This window comes from Pseudophryne corroboree, chromosome 10, assembly GCF_028390025.1.
Source record: "Pseudophryne corroboree isolate aPseCor3 chromosome 10, aPseCor3.hap2, whole genome shotgun sequence".
Taxonomy (NCBI): Eukaryota; Metazoa; Chordata; class Amphibia; order Anura; family Myobatrachidae; genus Pseudophryne; species Pseudophryne corroboree.
Window position 1 is genome coordinate 320,038,274 of NC_086453.1, and position 26,379 is coordinate 320,064,652.

General features: G+C 47.3%; 1 long non-coding RNA gene across 1 annotated transcript in view; it reads right to left on the reverse strand.

The window, feature by feature from the left end:
* Window positions 1-23,959, reverse strand: part of LOC134966624 (uncharacterized) — a 355,275-nt gene extending 331,316 nt beyond the window's left edge. Inside the window, exon 1 of the long non-coding RNA XR_010188680.1 lies at window positions 23,477-23,959. This is a non-coding gene — a long non-coding RNA (uncharacterized LOC134966624). The remainder of the gene's footprint in view (window positions 1-23,476) is intronic.
* Between the last annotated feature and the right edge of the window lie 2,420 nt (window positions 23,960-26,379).

Below are 26,379 nucleotides of genomic sequence, written 5' to 3' on the forward strand. Positions count from 1 at the left end.
TCACTGATTATTAATACCATATGCCGTTTGTGTTCTAAGTTGGAGATTCAACATTCTCATTTAGTGTTTACTGTTCATGGTAGAACATTTTAAAATTTAGTTCATTAAGCTCAAACATGTTCGAACCCCAGTGCCCAGATGTTTGTTAAGCCGATATAAAGTAAAAAAAAAAATCCAGGTAAGTTTTGATCTGATTGAACAAACCGGTTCAAGAAATGTTTCTGGATCAGCATCACTACTGGAGAGGACTGTGTGCCTACAGTCCCAAGTGATTTAAAACCAAATTTTTTTAGATGACATATATATGGCTAATTAATGACTGTTGGACTGTAGGATGTAATACTACAGTATATAAAATTTGAAGCTACAGCTTCATTGGTGTATATAGTAACACAGTATATATACATTTTTTAGGAATATACCTACCAATGTGAGTGTTTATTTGAGTAGGGGAATAACTCTTGTGGAGCATAACAAGGCTGTATAGCAGTGGTCAGGGAACAGGGGTAAATTACCGAAAATGGGGTAAAAATGAAATTCCTGGGGGTAATGGACGGTCGCGCTGCCGAGAGACAGCCCTGTCCAGCATCGTCCGGCTCGCGATGTGACGTGCTGACGTCACACGCGCTCCCTCCTGCCCACCCTGCGCTGTGCTCCTGGCCACCCTGTGCTGTGTTCCTGACCGTGGTATGATGTGCTGACATCACACAGCGCTCCCTCACGCCCGTCCGTCCTGCGCTGTCCTGTCCTCCCGCCCGCGGCCCGCCAACCCATACACAGAACTTGAAGTGTTCTGTGGCTGACCGCTGATGGAGTTCCGCAGGATCAGACAGTGGCCCACATAACAGTGGGAAATTCCCACTGACATTACTGGGGTGAGGATGTGACCATCTGTCTCCTAAAAGTCGTGCTTCCCCCACCCCCTTACACCCTCATCCATCTTTCTTACATTCATTCTGGTGTTTTGGGGAGAAAGTGTTAATTAACCCATTCATTGCCAAAAAATAATTGGCTGAAAAAAATAATAATTAATTATATATACACAGTATCTCAGAAATGCCATATACAGTAAACAGTGAAAACCAGTATATGCACAATAATTTATGATTTCCTTCCTTTCAAATCAAGGCGTATCTAAATATATTTTGGGGCAAAAGGTAAAAAAGTTCCTTGACCCCTGCTGTATAGGAATAAGCACTGTATTGTCACACTATATAATCATCAGTGTAAGGAAGATATTAAGACTGCCGTATGTACCTATATTTGATTTACTATGAAATCTTTAATTCTCCCTAGACATCAATGACAACTATTTCAATCAATATGGATGCTGTGCTCTCTATGATACTGAATACTGCTCAGGCGGGATAGATGATGAATGTATATTAAGCCCCATGGCTCCACAATCTAAACACAGTTTTAATTAATGAATAGTACAAAAAATGTTGACTTAATAAGAATCTGTCATTTATTTATTTTTATTAATAATGTGATTTTACAACCTTCCTTTCATTATCCGATTGTAGTTATCTGTCTGAAGGCAGTCAGGTTCACATATTAGTTTTACAGAATATGGGGTATATTCAATTGAAGTCGGATCCATTCCGACATGCATTTGTCGGAATGGATCCGACAAGAGCTATTTAATGGTCATCTCAATCCGACTTTAAAAAAAGTCGAATTGAGATGAGGGGGTTGAGACGGGGCAGAGCAGCGGGAAGACGGGGGAGATCTCGCTTGCTGGAGCCGGGTGGACGCTGCTGTGAGCGGCGGCTGTGACACATCCTCCTGCTATGCTGCTGTAGCGCTGCTCTCCCCCGTCTCCCCGCTGCTCTCCCCCCGTCTCCTCCCCGCGGCTCTCCCCCGTCTCCCCGCGGCTCTGCCCCGTCTCCCCGCGGCTCTCCCCCGTCTCCCCGCGGCTCTGCCCCGTCTCCCCGCGGCTCTCCCCCGTCTCCCCGCGGCTCTCCCCCGTCTCCCCGCTGCTCTCCCCCCGTCTCCCCCCCCGTCTCCCCGCGGCTCTCCCCCGTCTCCCCGCGGCTCTCCCCCCGTCTCCCCGCGGCTCTCCCCCGTCTCCCCGCGGCTCTCCCCCGTCTCCCCGCGGCTCTCCCCCATCTCTCCGCTGCTCTCCCCCCGTCTCCCCCCCCCGTCTCCCCCCGTCTTCCCGCTGCTCTCCCCCGTCTCCCCGCGGCTCTCCCCCGTCTCCCCGCGGCTCTCCCCCGTCTCCCCGCGGCTCTCCCCCGTCTTCCCGCTGCTCTCCTCCCGTCTCCCCCCCCGTCTCCCCGCGGCTCTCCCCCGTCTCCCCGCGGCTCTCCCCCCGTCTCCCCGCGGCTCTCCCCGTCTCCCCGCGGCTCTCCCCCGTCTCCCCGCGGCTCTCCCCTGTCTCCACGCTGATCTTCCTAAAGTCGGATTGAGATGCTCGGAAACGGGGCCAAAACCTGTCAGATTTGGCCCCGTTTCCGACAGAAGCACACGGATTGGCAGCTATTCCGCCGATCCACGTGCTTTCCGACAAGTCAAATTCCCTGAGTTGTCGTATAAAAAAGCCGGGGATTGAGTAGGTCGGAACCCCTTCCAACCTGATAAAGTCGCAAACTGCCGTCTTTCCGACAAGACGGCAGTTTCGACTTCAATTGAATATACCCCTATATCTTCGATGTTACCGTTGTGCACTTCCCACTTGTCATATATTTTTAATCATAAAAATAGCCACTTCTGTTTTTCTCTTAAAGGGTGGGATGTACTAATAGACATCGCAGCAAATGCCACGATGCTAATCGCATATGTAGTTACATATGAGCTTAGCATTGCGAAGGACAGCTCTTCCTATAAGAGCTGTCCTCCGCGATCCCCTGCGGCTGCCAGACTTCTGGGTTTTGGCCCCGGGAGTCAGTCTGTGCATGCGCAGGTTGAGGGGGGCGGGTGCGGGGCATGCTGGGAGGGATCCAGTCAGATCCCTCACACAGCGCTGTGGAGAGAAGCCCATAGGCTTCTATGGGGTATCGCCAGCAAAAGCTGGCGAACCCCGTCACGGCATTGAACCGGTGGCTGGGCCTTAGTACATTCTGAAAATGTGGTAAACGTGAGTTTACCATGTTTTCCATTTAGTGCATCCTACCCTAAAATGCCCTGTGGTCTGGTGTCAGACTCCTCCTGTGTGCGAGTTGTGAACATAACATAATGATAACCTTAAACTTATAAAGTATCGACATGATGGCATATTTGTGGGGGAAAAGGGGTCAGCTTTATTTATAATTAAATAAATGGCAAATGGGGTAAAAGAGGGCAGATAAAGCAAGGTTGCAAAGTAAGGCTCCACTAAGCAATACAGGTTGAGTATCCCATATCCAAATATTCTGAAATACGGAATATTCCGAAATATGGAATTTTTTGAGTGAGAGTGAGATAGTGAAACCTTTGTTTTCTGATGTCTCAATGTACACAAACTTTGTTTAATACACAAAGTTATAAAAAATATTGGCTAAAATTACTTTCAGGTTATGTGTATAAGGTGTATATGAAACATAAATGCATTCTGTGCTTAGACTTGGGTCCCATCGCCATGATATCTCATTATGGTATGCAATTATTCCAAAATACGGAAAAATCCAACATCCAAAGTACTTCTGGTCCCAAGCATTTTGGCTAAGGGATACTCAACCTGTGTCACCATCTGCACCTACTCCACTTAGACCTAGATGGGAGGTCAACTACCAACTCATCGCCACAACTTAAGGTATTCAGCTCCCATCCCAATCACACACAAAAAGGCCCACCGGGACCGGTGGTGCCGCTGACCCCAGTAAGGTAAAACTAGTCTAACCTGTGTATTGACAGGGAGAGCACCTCAAGCAGTGGCGTAGAGATCTGTGGAGGGACCAGGTGTTGATTTGTGGGTTTGGTCTAATTGCAGAAGTAGTGACCACGCCCCCTTATGCAAAGGACAGGAAACATATTTTTAGTGCCGGGAATCGGCACGTCACACAGTCCATCAGACCTGGGCCTGGGAAATTAGTACCTGCTTCCCCCACCTCTCGACGGCAGTAACTTCAAGATCGACTGCTACTGTTCTTTCCCACCACAAATAAAGCAGACGCCAAAACTAACCAGGGACAGAAAGTGGGAAAATCCTTGTCAGGAAGAGACACTCCCACCCCACCCACAGGAGGGCACCCACACTATCAACTCCAACATGGCACCTTAACCCCACCCCTTGCAAAGCCATAGGCTAACAATGCATCAGGCCATACTAAAGCATACCTCTACCATGGCGTAACCCTTGCAATACAAGAGCAGTCCAACCCAGAGTAAGGGCGGGAAGCATCAAACATTGCACATCTTGCCACTCATCGGTTGCATATCAGCTTTTATTAATGTTGTGTGCGTGGAGATATCAGCAAAGGACAGGTCTCCCGATGACAGGTGTCCTTTGTGGTGTGGGGACGTCCGGGTTTATGACCCGCGAGTCTGTCTGTGTATGCCTTGTATGTCGCACGCTCCATGGACGGTGCTGGTAGGAGTCCACTAGGATCCCACTCAGAGAAGGCAATGCAAATAGAAACCTATAGAAGCGGGTAACGCCATTTAAAGATGGCATTAGCCACTAGGTCCAAGCACCGGAATGTATCGCATTCCGGAGTTTGGTGCATACGCAAAAAGCTGCCAAACCTCCAAAAATGGCATTTTCGGAGGGTTGCCGGAATAAACAGCTTTCATGCATCCCCTAAGGCAGTGGTTTCCAAACTTTTTTGAACCACGGCGCCCTAGAATATCATAATTTTTTTTACTGCACCCCTAGGCCAAAAATTTCTTATTGAGAAATTTAGAAAGAAATATTACATTAAGTAGATCGCGTTTATATTAGAGATGAGCGCCTGAAATTTTTCGGGTTTTGTGTTTTGGTTTTGGGTTCGGTTCCGCGGCCGTGTTTTGGGTTCGACCGCGTTTTGGCAAAACCTCACCGAATTTTTTTTGTCGGATTCGGGTGTGTTTTGGATTCGGGTGTTTTTTTCAAAAAACCCTAAAAAACAGCTTAAATCATAGAATTTGGGGGTCATTTTGATCCCAAAGTATTATTAACCTCAAAAACCATAATTTCCACTCATTTTCAGTCTATTCTGAATACCTCACACCTCACAATATTATTTTTAGTCCTAAAATTTGCACCGAGGTCGCTGTGTGAGTAAGATAAGCGACCCTAGTGGCCGACACAAACACCGGGCCCATCTAGGAGTGGCACTGCAGTGTCACGCAGGATGTCCCTTCCAAAAAACCCTCCCCAAACAGCACATGACGCAAAGAAAAAAAGAGGCGCAATGAGGTAGCTGTGTGAGTAAGATTAGCGACCCTAGTGGCCGACACAAACACCGGGCCCATCTAGGAGTGGCACTGCAGTGTCACGCAGGATGTCCCTTCCAAAAAACCCTCCCCAAACAGCACATGACGCAAAGAAAAAAAGAGGCGCAATGAGGTAGCTGACTGTGTGAGAAAGATAAGCGACCCTAGTGGCCGACACAAACACCGGGCCCATCTAGGAGTGGCACTGCAGTGTCACGCAGGATGTCCCTTCCAAAAAACCCTCCCCAAACAGCACATGACGCAAAGAAAAAAAGAGGCGCAATGAGGTAGCTGACTGTGTGAGAAAGATAAGCGACCCTAGTGGCCGACACAAACACCGGGCCCATCTAGGAGTGGCACTGCAGTGTCACGCAGGATGTCCCTTCCAAAAAACCCTCCCCAAACAGCACATGACGCAAAGAAAAAAAGAGGCGCAATGAGGTAGCTGACTGTGTGAGAAAGATAAGCGACCCTAGTGGCCGACACAAACACCGGGCCCATCTAGGAGTGGCACTGCAGTGTCACGCAGGATGTCCCTTCCAAAAAACCCTCCCCAAACAGCACATGACGCAAAGAAAAAAAGAGGCGCAATGAGGTAGCTGTGTGAGAAAGATAAGCGACCCTAGTGGCCGACACAAACACCGGGCCCATCTAGGAGTGGCACTGCAGTGTCACGCAGGATGTCCCTTCCAAAAAACCCTCCCCAAACAGCACATGACGCAAAGAAAAAAAGAGGCGCAATGAGGTAGCTGTGTGAGTAAGATTAGCGACCCTAGTGGCCGACACAAACACCGGGCCCATCTAGGAGTGGCACTGCAGTGTCACGCAGGATGGCCCTTCCAAAAAACCCTCCCCAAACAGCACATGACGCAAAGAAAAAAAGAGGCGCAATGAGGTAGCTGACTGTGTGAGTAAGATTAGCGACCCTAGTGGCCGACACAAACACCGGGCACATCTAGGAGTGGCACTGCAGTGTCACGCAGGATGTCCCTTCCAAAAAACCCTCCCCAAACAGCACATGACGCAAAGAAAAAAAGAGGCGCAATGAGGTAGCTGTGTGAGTAAGATTAGCGACCCTAGTGGCCGACACAAACACCGGGCCCATCTAGGAGTGGCACTGCAGTGTCACGCAGGATGTCCCTTCCAAAAAACCCTCCCCAATCAGCACATGATGCAAAGAAAAAGAAAAGAAAAAAGAGGTGCAAGATGGAATTATCCTTGGGCCCTCCCACCCACCCTTATGTTGTATAAACAAAACAGGACATGCACACTTTAACCAACCCATCATTTCAGTGACAGGGTCTGCCACACGACTGTGACTGATATGACGGGTTGGTTTGGACCCCCCCCAAAAAAGAAGCAATTAATCTCTCCTTGCACAAACTGGCTCTACAGAGGCAAGATGTCCACCTCATCTTCACCCTCCGATATATCACCGTGTACATCCCCCTCCTCACAGATTATCAATTCGTCCCCACTGGAATCCACCATCTCAGCTCCCTGTGTACTTTGTGGAGGCAATTGCTGCTGGTCAATGTCTCCGCGGAGGAATTGATTATAATTCATTTTAATGAACATCATCTTCTCCACATTTTCTGGATGTAACCTCGTACGCCGATTGCTGACAAGGTGAGCGGCGGCACTAAACACTCTTTCGGAGTACACACTTGTGGGAGGGCAACTTAGGTAGAATAAAGCCAGTTTGTGCAAGGGCCTCCAAATTGCCTCTTTTTCCTGCCAGTATAAGTACGGACTGTGTGACGTGCCTACTTGGATGCGGTCACTCATATAATCCTCCACCATTCTATCAATGTTGAGAGAATCATATGCAGTGACAGTAGACGACATGTCCGTAATCGTTGTCAGGTCCTTCAGTCCGGACCAGATGTCAGCATCAGCAGTCGCTCCAGACTGCCCTGCATCACCGCCAGCGGGTGGGCTCGGAATTCTGAGCCTTTTCCTCGCACCCCCAGTTGCGGGAGAATGTGAAGGAGGAGATGTTGACAGGTCGCGTTCCGCTTGACTTGACAATTTTGTCACCAGCAGGTCTTTCAACCCCAGCAGACCTGTGTCTGCCGGAAAGAGAGATCCAAGGTAGGCTTTAAATCTAGGATCGAGCACGGTGGCCAAAATGTAGTGCTCTGATTTCAACAGATTGACCACCCGTGAATCCTTGTTAAGCGAATTAAGGGCTGCATCCACAAGTCCCACATGCCTAGCGGAATCGCTCCGTGTTAGCTCCTTCTTCAATGCCTCCAGCTTCTTCTGCAAAAGCCTGATGAGGGGAATGACCTGACTCAGGCTGGCAGTGTCTGAACTGACTTCACGTGTGGCAAGTTCAAAGGGCATCAGAACCTTGCACAACGTTGAAATCATTCTCCACTGCACTTGAGACAGGTGCATTCCATCTCCTATATCGTGCTCAATTGTATAGGCTTGAATGGCCTTTTGCTGCTCCTCCAACCTCTGAAGCATATAGAGGGTTGAATTCCACCTCGTTACCACTTCTTGCTTCAGATGATGGCAGGGCAGGTTCAGTAGTTTTTGGTGGTGCTCCAGTCTTCTGTACGTGGTGCCTGTACGCCGAAAGTGTCCCGCAATTTTTCTGGCCACCGACAGCATCTCTTGCACGCCCCTGTCGTTTTTTAAAAAATTCTGCACCACCAAATTCAAGGTATGTGCAAAACATGGGACGTGCTGGAATTTGCCCATATTTAATGCACACACAATATTGCTGGCGTTGTCCGATGCCACAAATCCACAGGAGAGTCCAATTGGGGTAAGCCATTCCGCGATGATCTTCCTCAGTTGCCGTAAGAGGTTTTCAGCTGTGTGCGTATTCTGGAAAGCGGTGATACAAAGCGTAGCCTGCCTAGGAAAGAGTTGGCGTTTGCGAGATGCTGCTACTGGTGCCGCCGCTGCTGTTCTTGCGGCGGGAGTCCATACATCTACCCAGTGGGCTGTCACAGTCATATAGTCCTGACCCTGCCCTGCTCCACTTGTCCACATGTCCGTGGTTAAGTGGACATTGGGTACAACTGCATTTTTTAGGACACTGGTGAGTCTTTTTCTGACGTCCGTGTACATTCTCGGTATCGCCTGCCTAGAGAAGTGGAACCTAGATGGTATTTGGTAACGGGGGCACACTGCCTCAATAAATTGTCTAGTTCCCTGTGAACTAACGGCGGATACCGGACGCACGTCTAACACCAACATAGTTGTCAAGGACTCAGTTATCCGCTTTGCAGTAGGATGACTGCTGTGATATTTCATCTTCCTCGCAAAGGACTGTTGAACAGTCAATTGCTTACTGGAAGTAGTACAAGTGGGCTTACGACTTCCCCTCTGGGATGACCATCGACTCCCAGCGGCAACAACAGCAGCGCCAGCAGCAGTAGGCGTTACACGCAAGGATGCATCGGAGGAATCCCAGGCAGGAGAGGACTCGTCAGACTTGCCAGTGACATGGCCTGCAGGACTATTGGCATTCCTGGGGAAGGAGGAAATTGACACTGAGGGAGTTGGTGGGGTGGTTTGCGTGAGCTTGGTTACAAGAGGAAGGGATTTACTGGTCAGTGGACTGCTTCCGCTGTCACCCAAAGTTTTTGAACTTGTCACTGACTTATTATGAATGCGCTGCAGGTGACGTATAAGGGAGGATGTTCCGAGGTGGTTAACGTCCTTACCCCTACTTATTACAGCTTGACAAAGGGAACACACGGCTTGACACCTGTTGTCCGCATTTCTGGTGAAATACCTCCACACCGAAGAGCTGATTTTTTTGGTATTTTCACCTGGCATGTCAACGGCCATATTCCTCCCACGGACAACAGGTGTCTCCCCGGGTGCCTGACTTAAACAAACCACCTCACCATCAGAATCCTCCTGGTCAATTTCCTCCCCAGCGCCAGCAACACCCATATCCTCCTCATCCTGGTGTACTTCAACACTGACATCTTCAATCTGACTATCAGGAACTGGACTGCGGGTGCTCCTTCCAGCACTTGCAGGGGGCATGCAAATAGCGGAAGGCGCATGCTCTTCACGTCCAGTGTTGGGAAGGTCAGGCATCGCAAACGACACAATTGGACTCTCCTTGTGGATTTGGGATTTCAAAGAACGCACAGTTCTTTGCGGTGCTTTTGCCAGCTTGAGTCTTTTCAGTTTTCTAGCGAGAGGCTGAGTGCTTCCATCCTCATGTGAAGCTGAACCACTAGCCATGAACATAGGCCAGGGCCTCAGCCGTTCCTTGCCACTCCGTGTGGTAAATGGCATATTGGCAAGTTTACGCTTCTCCTCCGACAATTTTATTTTAGGTTTTGGAGTCCTTTTTTTTCTGATATTTGGTGTTTTGGATTTGACATGCTCTGTACTATGACATTGGGCATCGGCCTTGGCAGACGACGTTGCTGGCATTTCATCGTCTCGGCCATGACTAGTGGCAGCAGCTTCAGCACGAGGTGGAAGTGGATCTTGATCTTTCCCTAATTTTGGAACCTCAACTTTTTTGTTCTCCATATTTTATAGGCAGAACTAAAAGGCACCTCAGGTAAACAATGGAGATGGATGGATTGGATACTAGTATACAATTATGGACGGACTGCCACGGTTAGGTGGTATAAAAAAACCACGGTTAGGTGGTATATATTATAATAATAATACAATTATGGATGGACGGACTGCCTGCCGACTGCCGACACAGAGGTAGCCACAGCCGTGAACTACCGCACTGTACACTGGTTGATAAAGAGATAGTAGTATACTCGTAACAACTAGTATGACACTATGACGACGGTATAAAGAATGAAAAAAAAACCACGGTTAGGTGGTATATATTATAATAATAATACAATTATGGATGGACGGACTGCCTGCCGACTGCCGACACAGAGGTAGCCACAGCCGTGAACTACCGCACTGTACACTGGTTGATAAAGAGATAGTAGTATACTCGTAACAACTAGTATGACACTATGACGACGGTATAAAGAATGAAAAAAAAACCACGGTTAGGTGGTATATATTATAATAATAATACAATTATGGATGGACGGACTGCCTGCCGACTGCCGACACAGAGGTAGCCACAGCCGTGAACTACCGCACTGTACACTGGTTGATAAAGAGATAGTAGTATACTCGTAACAACTAGTATGACACTATGACGACGGTATAAAGAATGAAAAAAAAACCACGGTTAGGTGGTATATATTATAATAATAATACAATTATGGATGGACGGACTGCCTGCCGACTGCCGACACAGAGGTAGCCACAGCCGTGAACTACCGCACTGTACACTGGTTGATAAAGAGATAGTAGTATACTCGTAACAACTAGTATGACACTATGACGACGGTATAAAGAATGAAAAAAAAATACCACAGTTAGGTGGTATATATTATAATAATAATACAATTATGGATGGACGGACTGCCTGCCGACTGCCGACACAGAGGTAGCCACAGCCGTGAACTACCGCACTGTACACTGGTTGATAAAGAGATAGTAGTATACTCGTAACAACTAGTATGACACTATGACGACGGTATAAAGAATGAAAAAAAAACCACGGTTAGGTGGTATATATTATAATAATAATACAATTATGGATGGACGGACTGCCTGCCGACTGCCGACACAGAGGTAGCCACAGCCGTGAACTACCGCACTGTACACTGGTTGATAAAGAGATAGTAGTATACTCGTAACAACTAGTATGACACTATGACGACGGTATAAAGAATGAAAAAAAAACCACGGTTAGGTGGTATATATTATAATAATAATACAATTATGGATGGACGGACTGCCTGCCGACTGCCGACACAGAGGTAGCCACAGCCGTGAACTACCGCACTGTACACTGGTTGATAAAGAGATAGTAGTATACTCGTAACAACTAGTATGACACTATGACGACGGTATAAAGAATGAAAAAAAAACCACGGTTAGGTGGTATATATTATAATAATAATACAATTATGGATGGACGGACTGCCTGCCGACTGCCGACACAGAGGTAGCCACAGCCGTGAACTACCGCACTGTACACTGGTTGATAAAGAGATAGTAGTATACTCGTAACAACTAGTATGACACTATGACGACGGTATAAAGAAAGAAAAAAAAATACCACGGTTAGGTGGTATATATTGTAATACAATTATGGATGGACGGACTGCCTGCCGAGTTCCGACTGCCGACACAGAGGTAGCCACAGCCGTGAACTACCGCACTGTACTGTGTCTGCTGCTAATATAGACTGGTTGATAAAGAGATAGTATACAATACATACAACAATATACTACTATACTGGTGGTCAGGCACTGGTCACCACTAGTCACACTGGCAGTGGCACTCCTGCAGCAAAAGTGTGCACTGTTTAATTTTAAATTAATATAATATTATGTACTCCTGGGGGCTCCTGCTATAACAACCTGCAGTGCTCCCCAGTCTCCCCCACAATTATTATAAGCTTTGCCTTTTATACATTGATGTGCAGCACACTGGGCTGAGCTGAGTGCACACAGACTGAGTCACACTGTGTGACTGGCTGCTGCTGTGTATCGTTTTTTTTCAGGCAGAGAACGGATATAGCAGAGAACGGATATATTATATTAAAATAAATAAAAGTTAACTAACAACTGCACTGGTCACTGTGGTAAACTCTGTCTGACTCTGCACAATCTCTCTCTCTCTTCTAATCTAATTTCTAATGGAGAGGACGCCAGCCACGTCCTCTCCCTATCAATCTCAATGCACGTGTGAAAATGGCGGCGACGCGCGGCTCCTTATATAGAATCCGAGTCTCGCGAGAATCCGACAGCGTCATGATGACGTTCGGGCGCGCTCGGGTTAACCGAGCAAGGCGGGAGGATCCGAGTCTGCTCGGACCCGTGAAAAAAACATGAAGTTCGTGCGGGTTCGGTTTCAGAGAAACCGAACCCGCTCATCTCTAGTTTATATGTCATCCTTAGGGTCAGTTGTGAGGTGAGGGACAAGATTTGCTTCTGTTTAGCCACATATTTTATGACTGGCAGCCACCAGCACTGGTTTTGCCTATAATATTGACCATGAATAATTTGAATTGGTCCTGGACCACCAACCCAGGGCACCCCTGCAAGTGTCCCGAGGCACCCCAGGGAGCCACGGCACACAGTTTGGGAACCTCTGCCCTAAGGGTTTCATTTCCAGCATACATATAAAATGCATTCTGTCTCCCTTAATTCACAGATTGGACTTGTTATAGGGAAATATAACTGCATGGATAAGGAGTGAGGTTAATTTGTGATTAGTGATCAGTCCATTTGATTTGTTGAATTATTATTATTATGATTTTGTGGGAAAAACAAACAAACAAACAAACAAACAAACAAACAGGGTCAATTTAGAAACCCCAAACCTCAGCAAATGGGTCACATCTGCATCATCACTACTGTTGGAGCAAACTGTAGATTAATAAATTATACACTGATTATCTTTTTTTCAAATGAGAGTATTGTGCAAAAATAACCATGTCACTCCACGCCTACGTGCATGAACACTTACTGTATGTGTACACCTAAAAACGTCCTACACTGCACACCTACTGTGATAAGTGCTACATTATCTCTACATACTTCCTGTTCCTTCTTTCAAGCAACTGCTAGTGAATGTGTCTTCTCACTTAACTTTAATTTGCAATTTACTAACATTATTGCACTTTTATTCAAACACAGGGGGGTAAATTTTCTAAGGTGGGAGATTTTTAGAACTGGTGATGTTGCCCATGGCAATCAATCAGATTCTACATACTATTTATCTAGCTGCTTCTAGCAGATAATAGATATAATATGATTGGTTGCTATGGGCAACATCACCAGTTCTAAAAATCTCCCACCTTAGTAAATTAACCCCAGGGGGTGATTCAGACCTGATCGTTGCTGTGTGTTTTCGCACAGGGGGCGATCAGTGATTAACTGCGCATGCACCGCAATGCGCCCACACGCTTCGGCAAACAACAACAGGCATCGCCGATCAGCGACAGGCTGGTGTGAAAATTCTAATCGCACAGCCATTCGCATGCTGATTGACAGGAAGAGGCCTTTTGTGGGTGGTAACTGACCATTTTCTGGGAGTGTCAGGGAAAACGCAGACAAGTGTTTTCAGGGAGGGTGTGTGACGTCAGCTCTGGCCCCCGATCAACCTGTTCTGATCGCCCTGTAGGAGTAAGTCCTGGGCTGCGCAGACACTGCACACACTGGTAAAAACCATTCACTGGTGAGTGAGGTGCGAATTTGCAGCTGTCCGCTTTCTGAGGGGATTTTTAGCAACTTGGCCTACACGTGGTCGCACACTTGCACGGCGAATATACACTCCCCTTGGGCAGCGACTATCTGATCGCAGGACAACAATTTTAGCAGCCTAGCGATCAGGTCTGAATCGCCCCCACAGGTTGTTAGTGAAAGTATCACCTTGGGACCATATGTTAAACTCTTTGCACCTAGTAAAAGCTCTGCAGCCCCTCACAACAGAAGCTTATCGCCTTAACTGCTCTGCTTTATGTGCATTTAAAAAAACACGCTTGCATGCAAATCAGGAATTTCAGTGTAATATTAGGTGTGTTAGCATAAATGACATACAAACATGGTTCTTGTGCTATGGTGTGCCTGCACAGTGCAAATGACGCCTGCTATCTGCCATGTCTGTATAGTATTTGCATACCTCCCAACATTTTGTAAGCTGAACTCCTGCACACGCCGAAGATGTGCACGCCCACACATAAGGCATAGCCTCGGAAAAAGAGGGTGTGTCTGCAATGTAGAGCCAAGCCTTTCGTTTTCCATCACTATGGGGTCATGCCCTGGAGTTGCTGGCATGCCTCCTGTCCTTCTCTCCCGTGAATAGACGCTGTGCGCATGCGCACTGCATCTATTCACCGCTGCTCTGCCAGCATCAAGTGACAGGGGCGCTGAGGCCCCTGGGTGGGACAGTGCCCGAAAAATGGGACTCGCGTGACAGTTGGGAGGTATGATATGATATTTCTTAATATACCACATATTAATGTATTACACGTGTCTTAAATGTGTTAATTTTTCATCTAATATTGTTTTGTATGAGTTTTATATGATTAAAATGTATCCGTGATTTATGCGTAAACAATCTCCTGTGTTGATGTTTTTGTTTTTTATAAATGTCACCAAAGTGAGCAACAATATTATTTTCTTATAGATTATTTTCTTCAGTTTCCATACTTCCTTCACCATATAAGATTATTCAAGTATGGTCAGGGGCATAGAGAGCTATGCCGGAGCCCCGGAAAAGAATGGGGGGGCATTCTAATGCAGGGGGGGAGGGGTGTGTGGGAGGGCATCCGCTTTCTACCTTGATTGTGGGAAGCTGGTGCCATATTCCCAGTGATATTTGGGAAGTTGGCACATGTACACTAGAAAGCAAAGACTTTGCTTTCAATGGGTGGGTGCCATCTTCCTGAAGATATCACTGGGAATATGGCACTGGCCTTAAGTATAGGTATACAATTACCTGGGCTCCTCCAGCGGCCTGGGCCCAGGTAATTGCTGCTGCAGTGATCAGCAGAGCGCATGCATACAGGCAGGGTGTTCGGCGCCCCCTGCACACTATAAATTTGCGCCCTCCCATACTTTACAGAGGGACAGCGCACATAAAACCGCCTATAGAAGTGACGCTTAAACACACAATGAACCCTGTAGTAGTGACGTTTACACGCGTAACGCCCCCTGTACCAGTGACGCTTACAAACAAAACGCCCCCTGTACCAGTGACACACACGTAACGCCCGCTGTACCAGTGACGCTTACACACGTCACACCCCCTGTACCAGTGACGCTTACACATGTCACACCCCCTGTACCAGTGACGCTTAAACACGTCACACCCCCTGTACCAGTGACGCTTACACATAACGCCCCCTATACCAGTGACGCTTACACATAACGCCCTCTGTACCAGTGACGCTTACAGACGTAACACCCCCTGTACCAGTGACACTCTCACACATAACGCCGCCTGTAGCAGTGACGCTTACACTCATAATGCCCCCTGTACCAGTTCCGCTTACACACGTAACGCCCCCTGTACCAGTGACACTCTCACAAGTAACGCCCCCTGTACCAGTGACACTCACACACGTAACTCCCCCTGTACCAGTGACACTCTCACACGTAACTCCCCCTGTACCAGTGACACTTCTCACATGTAACTCCCCCTGTACCAGTGACACTCTCACACGTAACTCCCCCTGTACCAGTGACACTCTCACACGTAACACCCCCTGTACCATTGACACTCTCACACGTAACACCCCCTGTACCAGTGCCTCTTACACACGTAACACCCCCTGTACGAGTGCCGCTTACACACGTAATGCCCCCTGTACCAGTGACGCTTACACACATTATGCCACACATATACACACACTCACATACATACTGTACATACATTACACCATACCTCCCAACTGTCCCGATTTTTGCGGGACAGTCCCGTGTTTTTAGGACTGTCCCACCCGCGAGCCGCAGTGTCCCGCGGTGGGGGGGGGGGGGGCAGTTGGGAGGCTCCTGCACTCGCACTTTGCTAAGCAGAGCAGTGGTGAATAGAAACAGCGTCTATTCAGTGGAGACAGGAGGAGAGGGGGCATGCCAGCGGCTCACGGAGCGCTGGGCATGCCCCCTCAGTGAGAAAAATTGGGGCGTTGCTCACGATCGCAGGTCCTCCGTGAAGCCATGCCCACTTTTCATAGACCACACCCCATTTTCGCTGCGCGTGTGTCCATCTTTGATAAAGAAGAAAGTTGGGAGGTATGTTACATACATACATACATACATACACAGTCACACATGCATATACACAGATACTGTATACAGATACACACACTTACCTAAAGAAGTCTGGCAGGCCGGAGATGTAGCAGCTCATCCTCCTGTGTAGAAGGGTGCTGCAGCCTGTTCCCGTATAGCTCCACCCCCTTTTGGGTGCCTTAGGGCCACTGCACTGTCACAGGGGAGGGGAGGTGAGAGTAGACTTCATGCTACCGGCCCTACAGTACTTTACAAGCAGCAGCTGTACCTCTCTGAGTCACTGGTAGCCTGGTGACCATGTAGCTCCGCCCAGTGAAGCTCCGTCCTGCGAGGCTCCACCCCCTTTTCTGACAGACACAATCAAGTGGGGGAGGACTGGAGGCTTGCCTTGAAGCTGCCGGCGCCAGTGTCCATCACACAGTGTGACAGGGTCAGCAGCCGGCAGCAGTAGGGGGACAGGCACAGCGGCAGGACAGCTATGCACAGTGGTGCCGAGAGAGGGGGGGGGGAGGGTACAAATTACCCGGGACCAGGTCTGATGGAGGGGCTCAGTGAGGGTCCAGTAGGGGCCCAGGCCACCTCCCCCTTCCCTAGTAGCAGCAGATGCAGCTCTTTTCCTCAGCCCATCAAACGCCGCTGTGTACTGGGCTGCAGTGTGGCCATGGAGGTACTTAAAATACTATTTTTCACGCCCTTTGAAAAGTACCTGGGCCCATCCTGGCTCTCGACTGCCCTGGCTATGCAGAGCAGGGAGAGCACCTCTCCAGCCAGGCGCCTCCCTGCACTGCATCCCTTTGCTGAGCGGGTAGTGCCGGGCCTGCATACAGGGTCTCTTCAGGGAGCCGCTGTAGCTTTATTGCAGCGGTGGTGGTTTCACAGCGACATACCGCTGAGAGACAGGAAAGAAGTCATGGAGGGCAGCCAGAAGAGCGAGGTACAGTTGAGAAATGAACCCACCTACTTGAAATTTAGAGCACTTATATGTCAGATGGCCTGATTCTGAGCCGTAGGCATCTGCGGCTGATTTTCTGTACACCCATGGCATTCTACTTACTTTCACATGCAGCGTGCAGAAAATCCATGTGACTTGCACCTTCCCCACACAAGGTGCAAAAGATCCAGAAAAATACATTTTATCTGTGTCCGAATGCTACAGTCATCCATGTAAATTAGGTTACCTGCCCATGACAGTCCTATGAAATGGGACTGTTCTTTGTGATCTCATGCTCGCCGAGCAGTTATCACCCGGAAATGCCCATTTCACAGAAAGCGTGGTCCGTCAACAGGCAGACCAATCCGTTCACGGCGGTGATCTCTGATAGTATAAGTCTGGTCCGGGGGATGCACAGCTGCCTATGGGGGTCATTCCGAGTTGAGCGCTAGCTGCTTTTGTTCGCACTGCAGCGTTGAGTCAAAAAAACAGCACTTCTGCGCATGCGTATGTGGCGCAATGCGCACGTGCGTCATACTATTGCAACATACGATGTAGTTTCACACAAGGTCTAGCGAAGCTTTTCAGTCGTACTGCTGGCCGCAGAGTGATTGACAGGAAGAGGGCGTTTCTCTGTGTCAACTGACCGTTTTCAGGGAGTGTTCGGAAAAACATAGGCGTAAGAAAAACGCAGGTGTGGCTGGCCGAACGCAGGGCGTGTTCGTGACGTAAAAACAGGAACTGAACAGTCTGAAGTGATCGCAATCGCTGAGTAGGTCTGAAGCTACTCTGAAACTGTACAAAATTATTTTGTAGCCGCTCTGCGATCCTTTCGTTCGCACTTCTGCTAAGCTAAAATACACTCCCAGTGGGAGGTGGCATAGCGTTTGCACGGCTGCTAAAAACTGCTAGCGAGCAAACAACTCGGAATGACCACCCATATCTGTTGTGCATGTGCGTTACGCTGAAGTCTGTGAGATCCACTCACTTGTGTCCGACTCAGAATCAGCTTCACAATTAGCAAAGAAACTAAGTGTAGCCCCCTGAGAGGCAGAACTCTGGGAGGCAACGGAGTCATCTGCCGCCGGGCTCCTGCTCTGAAGCGGGGCACCTCTCCTCCCATTCTGTGACACCATTGAATTAAGTTAATTTATAGCTGTCGCTGTCTTTTCAGTGGCCGACTTCCTCACTGGTCCCTGCACCTTACAAATCACACCCTCTTTATTATACTGAATATATACATTATACAAGTGTCACACCCAGGATTAGAAACCACACCCTATTATACTGGAAGCAGACACCTTACTGATGAAGCTGTTTGCTCCTGTATAGGAAATTTGAGAATTTTAACTATATGAAGATACTTCTCTGACAATTACACGTAACTTCATATAGTAAGAATTCTCATGCTTCCTCTACAGGAGCAAATAACTCCATCAGCAAAGTGTCTGCTGTCAGTGTAACAGGTCATGGGTTCTAATCCTGGGTATGACTGCTAAGAAATTTGTGATTTAAAATAAAAGACAATTAAATGTATAAATACAGTATATAATTTTTTTTCAGAACACTGCATATACACACACACGCACACAAACATACATATATTTATCTTAATATAGGAAATAGGGGGGCACCAATATTTATCTTGCCTCCGGGCGACTATGACGAACTTACGCCACTGGCCCCCTCACCAATTAAATTAATTGCAGTTACCCATGTAAATAAAGATTTACTTCTGGTGGCCCATGTATAGATAAATAATTTGTATGGTCCATATAGGGCAATACTTAAATATATGTGCCCATTTCTTGAAGGATTACCCTTTATGAAAATATATAATTAATCTTCCCTACTTCATTGAAATAGATACTTTTTGCCCATTTCAGTATAATAAAATAATAGCATTGCCTCTATCATTGAAATAATTAAAAAGTAATATTGCTGCATCATTGTTTGAATTGTTATTGCGCTAATAATTTTCGACATACCGTTGAACTTATTATATTCTTGCTACAATGTAATCCATACAGGTAATACATAATAAAACATTTAGGGGTACATTTACTAAAGTGCGGGTTTATAGAAGTGGAGATGTTGCCTACGGCAACCAGTCAGATTGTAGCTATTGTCTTCTAGAAGATAAATAAGTAGAATCTGATAGGTTGCTATGGGCAAAATCTGCACTTCTATAAATCGGCAATTTAGTAAATATATCTCCAAGGGTCTTCTTCAAATTGGACGCAAAGTGCTGGCATTTGCTGATGCCCACCACTGACCAATTTACTATCTTATGTATGTGATTATCTGCATAGCTTTAGTCACATCATCACTCCGCCAACTGTTTTTACAGCTGTCATCATTCTTGTTGGCAATTGCACCCACTTTATGCTGGGTACAGAAGATCTGTGCATGAGCCTCAAACAAGAACACAAGTCGGGCCACTCACTCATGACACTAGCGGAACATGCATCTGCTCTCAGGTCCTGACAAGAAACTCCCATCTTACTGTAGGCTATGGGGCAGATTCAGCAGGGCCGGTTCTAGACCTTGTTGCGCCCAGGGCGAAAGTATCTAGTGTGCGCCTAAGGAGAGCAGCAAAATAAAGGCACGTGGCTACATAGGAAAATGGAGTGGCCAAAGAATAGTACCGATTCACATTACAATGCACAGTAGTGTCCATTAGTCACATTACACAGCACAGTAGTGTCCGTTAGTCACATTACACAGCATAGTAGTGTCCGTTCGTCACATTACACAGCACAATAGTATCCGTCAGTCACATTACACCGCACAGTAGTGTCCGTTAGTCACATTACACCGCACAGTAGTGTCCGTTAGTCACATTACACAGCACAGTAGTGTCCGTTAGTCACATTACACCGCACAGTAGGATCCAGTAATCACATTACACAGCACAGTAGTGTCCGTTAGTCACATTACACAGCACAGTAGTGTCCGTTAGTCACATTACACTGCACAGTAGTGTCCGTCAGTTACATAACACAGCACAGTAGTGTCCGTCAGTCACATTACACCACACAGTAGTGTCCATTAGTCACATTACACCGCACAGTAGTGTCTGTTAGTCACATTACACAGTACAGTAGTGTCCGTCACACAGCAGTGTCCGTCAGTCACATTACACCGCAAAGTAGGGTCCAGTAATCACATTACACAGCACAGTAGTATCCGTTAGTCACATTACACCGCACAGTAGTGTCCGTTAGTCACATTACACAGCACAGTAGTGTCTGTTAGTCACATTACACAGCACAGTAGTGTCCGTCAGTCACATTACACCTCACAGTAGTGTCCATTAGTCACATTACACCGCACAGTAGTGTCCGTTAGTCACATTACACAGCACAGTAGTGTCCGTTAGTCACATTACACAGTACAATAGTGTCTGTTAGTCACATTACACAGTACAGTAGTGTCCGTCACACAGCAGTGTCCGTCAGTCACATTACACCGCACAGTAGGGTCCAGTAATCACATTACACAGCACAGTAGTGTCCGTTAGTCACATTACACTGCACAGTAGTGTCCATTAGTCACATTACACAGAGAAGTAGTGTCCGTCAGTCACATTACACCGCACAGCAGTGTCCGTTAGTCACATTACACCACACAGTAGTGTCTGTTAGTCACATTAGACCGCACAGGGCGAAAGTATCCAGTGTGTGCCTAAGGAGAGCAGCAAAATATAGGCACGTGGCTACGTAGGAAAATGGAGTGGCCACAGAATAATACTGATTCACATTACACTGCACAGTAGTGTCCATTAGTAACATTACACAGTGCAGTAGTGTCCGTTAGTCACATTACACAGCACAGTAGTGTCCATTAGTCACATTACACAGCACAGTAGTGTTTGTTAGTCACATTACACAGCACAGTAGTGTCAGTTAGTCACATTACACCGCACAGCAGTGTCCGTCAGTCACATTACACAGCACAGTAGTGTCCGTCAGTCACATTACACAGCATAATAGTGTCCGTTAGTCACATTACACCGCACAGTAGTGTCCGTCAGTCACATTACACAGCACAGTAGTGTCCGTTAGTCACATTACAAAGCACAGTAGTGTCCGTCAATCACATTACACCACACAGTAGTGTCCGTCAGTCACATTACACCGCACAGTAGTGTCCATTAGTCACATTACACTGCACAGTAGTGTCTGTTAGTCACATTACACAGTACAGTTTTGTCCGTCACACAGCAGTGTCTGTCAGTCACATTACACCGCACAGTAGTGTCCGTCAGTCACATTACACCACACATTAGGGTCCAGTAATCACATTACACCGCACAGTAGTGTCCGTTAGTCACATTACACAGCACAATAGTGTCCGTTAGTCACATTACACCACCATGTGTGCCCCCAGTAGTTGTTCCCCCAGTAGTTATGCCCCCAGTAGATGTGCCCCTGTAGATTTGCCCCCAGTAGATGTGTAACAACCCATTCTTGTCAGGAGTTACCATTTCTTCTTACCCTGTTCACCTGATGTCTCTGCTGTATGTCCAATTCTTTACTGAAAACTAGCGGGATGAGAAGATGGACTAAAGTTTTGAGAAATCACACAAGGGTTTTGGAAGAGGATCCAATTTAATGGTTGAAGATAAAGTTGTAGTTCTTTAAATAGTCTCAAAAGCAGAATCAAATACAATCATCTAACGACAATCGGTGTACATACTGAATTACACTAATAATCACTATACTTAACCAATAACGTTTATTATTCTGGAACTAGCCGAATGCTGTTATCTTTCAGTCTGCGTCAAATTCCTGAAAAAGAGTTAGTCTTTGCTATGACTTTCCTTAACTAGGAAACTCTTTCGTAAGAGCAATGGTTAATATTCAATATTATTATAAATGACCTGTTACCAAGGACTATAATAAACCATTACTTCAAAGTGTCATTCAAGCTTGAACATACAACATTAAGTAAGAAAGTATACAAGCAATTAACCGTAGACTATACAGGTTACAGTAACAGCAAGTACTGCAGTAAGTTCCCCTTTATAAGACTGTTAAGGCCTGCATGCACACTAACTCAAATAATTAGTTTGATAAGTCCTAATTAGTTTGTGCACGTTTAGATCAAAACTAACGAGAGCTCTCACAATTAGTTGCCCAGGTTAAACGGAAAGGAGCTCTGGTCCTTATCGATATCCTTTGGTTATATAGTCTAGCTTATAAAGTAACGCTGCTCTTTGCCTCATATGAATATAGGGGATCATTCCGAGTTGATCTATAGCTGCTTTCGGTCGCTGCGCAGCAATGAGGCAAAAAACAGCACTTCTGCGCATGCGTATGCGGTGCAATGCGCATGCGCGTCGTACTATTACAAAGAACGATGTAGTTTCACACAAGGTCTAGCAAAGCTTTTTAGTCGCACTGCTGACCGCAGAGTGATTGACATGAAGTGGGCGTTTCTGGGTGTCAACTGACCGTTTTCAGGGAGTGTTTGAAAAAACGCAGGCGTGCCAGGAAAAACGCAGGCGTGGCTGGGCGAACACAGGGCGTGTTCGTGATGTCAAAACGGGAACTGAATAGTTTGAAGTAATCGCAAGCGCTTAGTAGGTCTGAAGCTACTCTGAAACTGCACAAAAAAATTTTGTAGCCGCTCTGCGATCCTTTCGTTCGCACTTCTGCTAAGCTAAAATACACTCCCAGTGGGAGGCGGCATAGCGTTTGCATGGCTGCTAAAAACTGGTAGCGAGCGAACACTCGGAATGACCACCATAGTCTGCTCTAGAAAGTCTAACTGCACTTCTCCGTTAACTAAGTACAGAATTTTAGAGATAATTAAAGGTGCAGATCAACAAACACTTGTCTCTAGCTTGTGGCCGCAGTTGAACAGGCTTTACAATTGACACTATGTAGCTCTGGTTAATGTTCAAGTTAACCTGTCAATAATATACAGATTTAGTAACAGGTTTTGTGCATAGAGGGCTGCTCCTTTACTATAAGTACTAGTCTTTATGCCCCAGTTTAGGCTGCCAGTTCTATCCTTTACTAGTTTGCCGTAGTTGAAGGGGTAAGGATTTAGTTCCGGCAATTTGCTATCCTTACAGCTGATATAGAGAGAATAAGAAGAGTTCGTATGACTAGTGTCTGTGCGACTAAGCCCATGGTTAATGCTGCAGCTGTAGTTTAAGGGGGTGTAGACGGGTGGTCTTCAGTTTGCCGGCAGCCGGGCTCCCAACGACCAGCATACCGGCACCGGAATCCCCAAGGGGCTCATTTGCGGCCGCCCAGCTGTCGGTATGCCGGCGGTCGGGATTCAGGTGCCGGTATGCTGGCCGCCGGGAGCCCGACCACCGGCATAACATACTACACCCAGTGTAGACTATTGTATGGCACATACTTTTATTACAGACCTCAGTTATGCTGGTCTAACGTGATGGCTGTCTGCGAGGTCATTCCATTCCAAAAGGCTGCTGGTTTCTTTGCCCTTTACTGAGTGAAGGGTCTTTTTTTTAGGGTGCCATACACCAAATGTCTGTCACTGGTAAGGCCTCGCCTAGTAATCCGCCTCTGCTGGGTGTAGGGAACTGCATCACCATACTCCCTGGGCCGGGTCCAGCAAGGGGGTCTCCTACTCTGCTCTGCCCATGTCCTTTACGTGCCAGCCACTGCCACCTGACGCTGTGGGTGTGCTAATGGAGTCTCAGACTAGTCTTCGGTTGTTGTTTTTCTAACATCGGTCGCCGTGACCAGTGGCTCTGACAGGTCAGATGCACAGCATCTCCTCACAATCCCTCTCCAGCACTCTCCCTCAAGATGGCCGCCCAACTGCCAACGGTCCCAGCAGTTAACTGTTCCAGCGCATGCCAGATAGAGCACAGAATATATCTTTAAGCATTTCCCTGCTGCAAGTAACAAAGCGTTCAGCCAAGCTGCATTCTGGAGAGTGAGAAAAGGGTACAGAAGTCACATAAATGTCCGTGGCAGCCCTGCTGGGGTGCCACAGATGTGCCCCCAGTAGTTATGCCCCCTGTAGATATGCCCCCAGTAGTTGTGCCCCCAGTAGATATGCCCCCTGTAGATTTGCCCCATTAGATGTGCCCCCTGTAGATGTGCTCCCTGTAGATTTGCCTCCACTAGATGTGCCCCCAGCAGATGTGCCTCCTGTAGATTTGCCCCCATTAGATGTGCCCCCAGTATATTTGCCCCCAGTAGTTGTGCCCCCTGTAGATGTGCTCCCTGTAGATTTGCCCCCGATAGATGTGACCCCTGTAGATGTGCCCCCAGTGGATTTGCCCCCTGTAGATGTGCCCCCTAGTAGCACCGCTTACACACACAAATAAAGGGAAAAAAAAACCAATACTCACCAGCCCTGCTCCTGCTTCCCGACCATTGCTGCCCTCCATCTCCGGCCGCCCGCTCCTCAAATCTATGGGAGAGACGTCACGTCTCTCTCATAGCGCCGCACAGACACTAGAGGTCAATTAGGTACTTTAGCATCTGACAATGGTGCCGGCTGCATCAGGCAACCACACAGCCCACGGCGCCTGCTGCAACCGGGGACTGTGATATGCGGGGTGCGGGTGGGCGGTGGGCGCCTGCGGGGTGACAGGCCCGACTTGCCCACACCTAGAATTGCTCCTGTGATTCAGGTTGTATCGCGATATGCCATCCAACTGCAAAAATTACAAAATGGATGTGGTTGCATGCACAGCACCCAGGGTCGGACTGGCCCACATGGGTACAGGGGAAACCCCCGGTGGACCCCACCCCTTCCTCTAAGGATCGGGTTCCAGATTGTGCACTTGAATTATATATTGTTACATTATACTGCACAGGACTATGGTGTGTTTTCTACAGTGCATTGCTGTTATTAGTCTGGTACATTATCATGCATGCAGTGGCAGTATTTACTATATAAATTTATCAAGGAGCCTCTAAGCATGGGCCCTTCATGCCCCAGTCCGACACTGGCAGTGCCTATCCTGCGCATGAGACCGCATTTACTGCTGGCACCCGCAGAAAATGCGAACGCCTCTGCCTGTCAAACATCTGCCATATGTTCACTAACTATGATCCCAGGACCCCAAACAGTTCAAGTTTTCCAGGTCTCCTCCCAGAATCACAAGTGAAATAGTTAGCTCCAATTGTGGATCTTTTAAAATGTGTCAGTGAATAATGAATACACCTGTGCACCTGCTAAGTGACCTGGAAAACGTGAGCCGTTTGGGGTCCTGAGGACCAAGTTTGAGCATCACTATTCTATTCCTAATGAATTATATGTGTAACAGCACCACCTTCTGGTGACATTCCTACACATCATGCTTTATTTCCATAAACTTGAACTCCATACATAAGCTTTATCACTCGTCCTGTTTTTGGTGGTTGTTTACTGTCATCTAGTGGCTGCATTCTATAACTTCACTTCTTTGCTCAATGATATGATCCTTCATGAATATGCTCCTGTAATGCCCAGCAATGGGATTGCGGGACTAAAGGACATTGATCTCAGAATCCGTTCATTAGTCTCCGCCGTGCATCGGAAGGGACAGTAGATGCTTCAGAGCCCCTCACCCTGGCCGGATGGACTTGAGTCCGCCACCTGAGGTGATATAACTGTCGAGGACTGGCAGTTAAGGTGTGTTGCCGTCAGGGAGAGAAAGCGAGGGATGAGCTGCAGTTCCACTGGTGATTGAACGTTACTTTAAAATACCGTAAACCCTGATTCACCACTCCCCTCCTGCTAAAATGTCACAGAGCTTGTTAACATCAGCCCCAATTGTCTGACAGTGTTTCCTGTAAGAGAATAAAAGTAGTGAGACTCACCTGTTCCTTTCCATCAGTTGTCCACTGCCGGAGCTCTGCCCATCTCTTATAAATCCAGGAAAAGCCAAGACTACATCATCCAGATGGTGGCCCCACTGTAAAGAAAAGTGCCGGAAGCGCATAGGGTTAAATCCTGCAATCGGATCCCTCCCAGCATACCTGCGGCGGCCGCATTACTCTATGCATGTGCAAAGGCTGCAGTATAGATTTAGGCTGCAAGCATCTTAGCTGATAAGTATGTTAGTGCAAAGTATGAGGATATGACATTTTGGAGATATAAGGAGATGCTTCAGCTGATGTGACTCCTACCTTCTCTTTGTCTTCCTCAGGTAATGACAACTTTATCACTCCTGCAACAATCTCTCACTGCTGCAACTTTACATCCTTTACATGCTTTTGAATTGTGCTAGGTAATGCCAACTGTATCTTTAATTAGTGATTCCTAGCCGATACTATAGCAGGATTTCATTGTGTATTAGTGGGGATATAG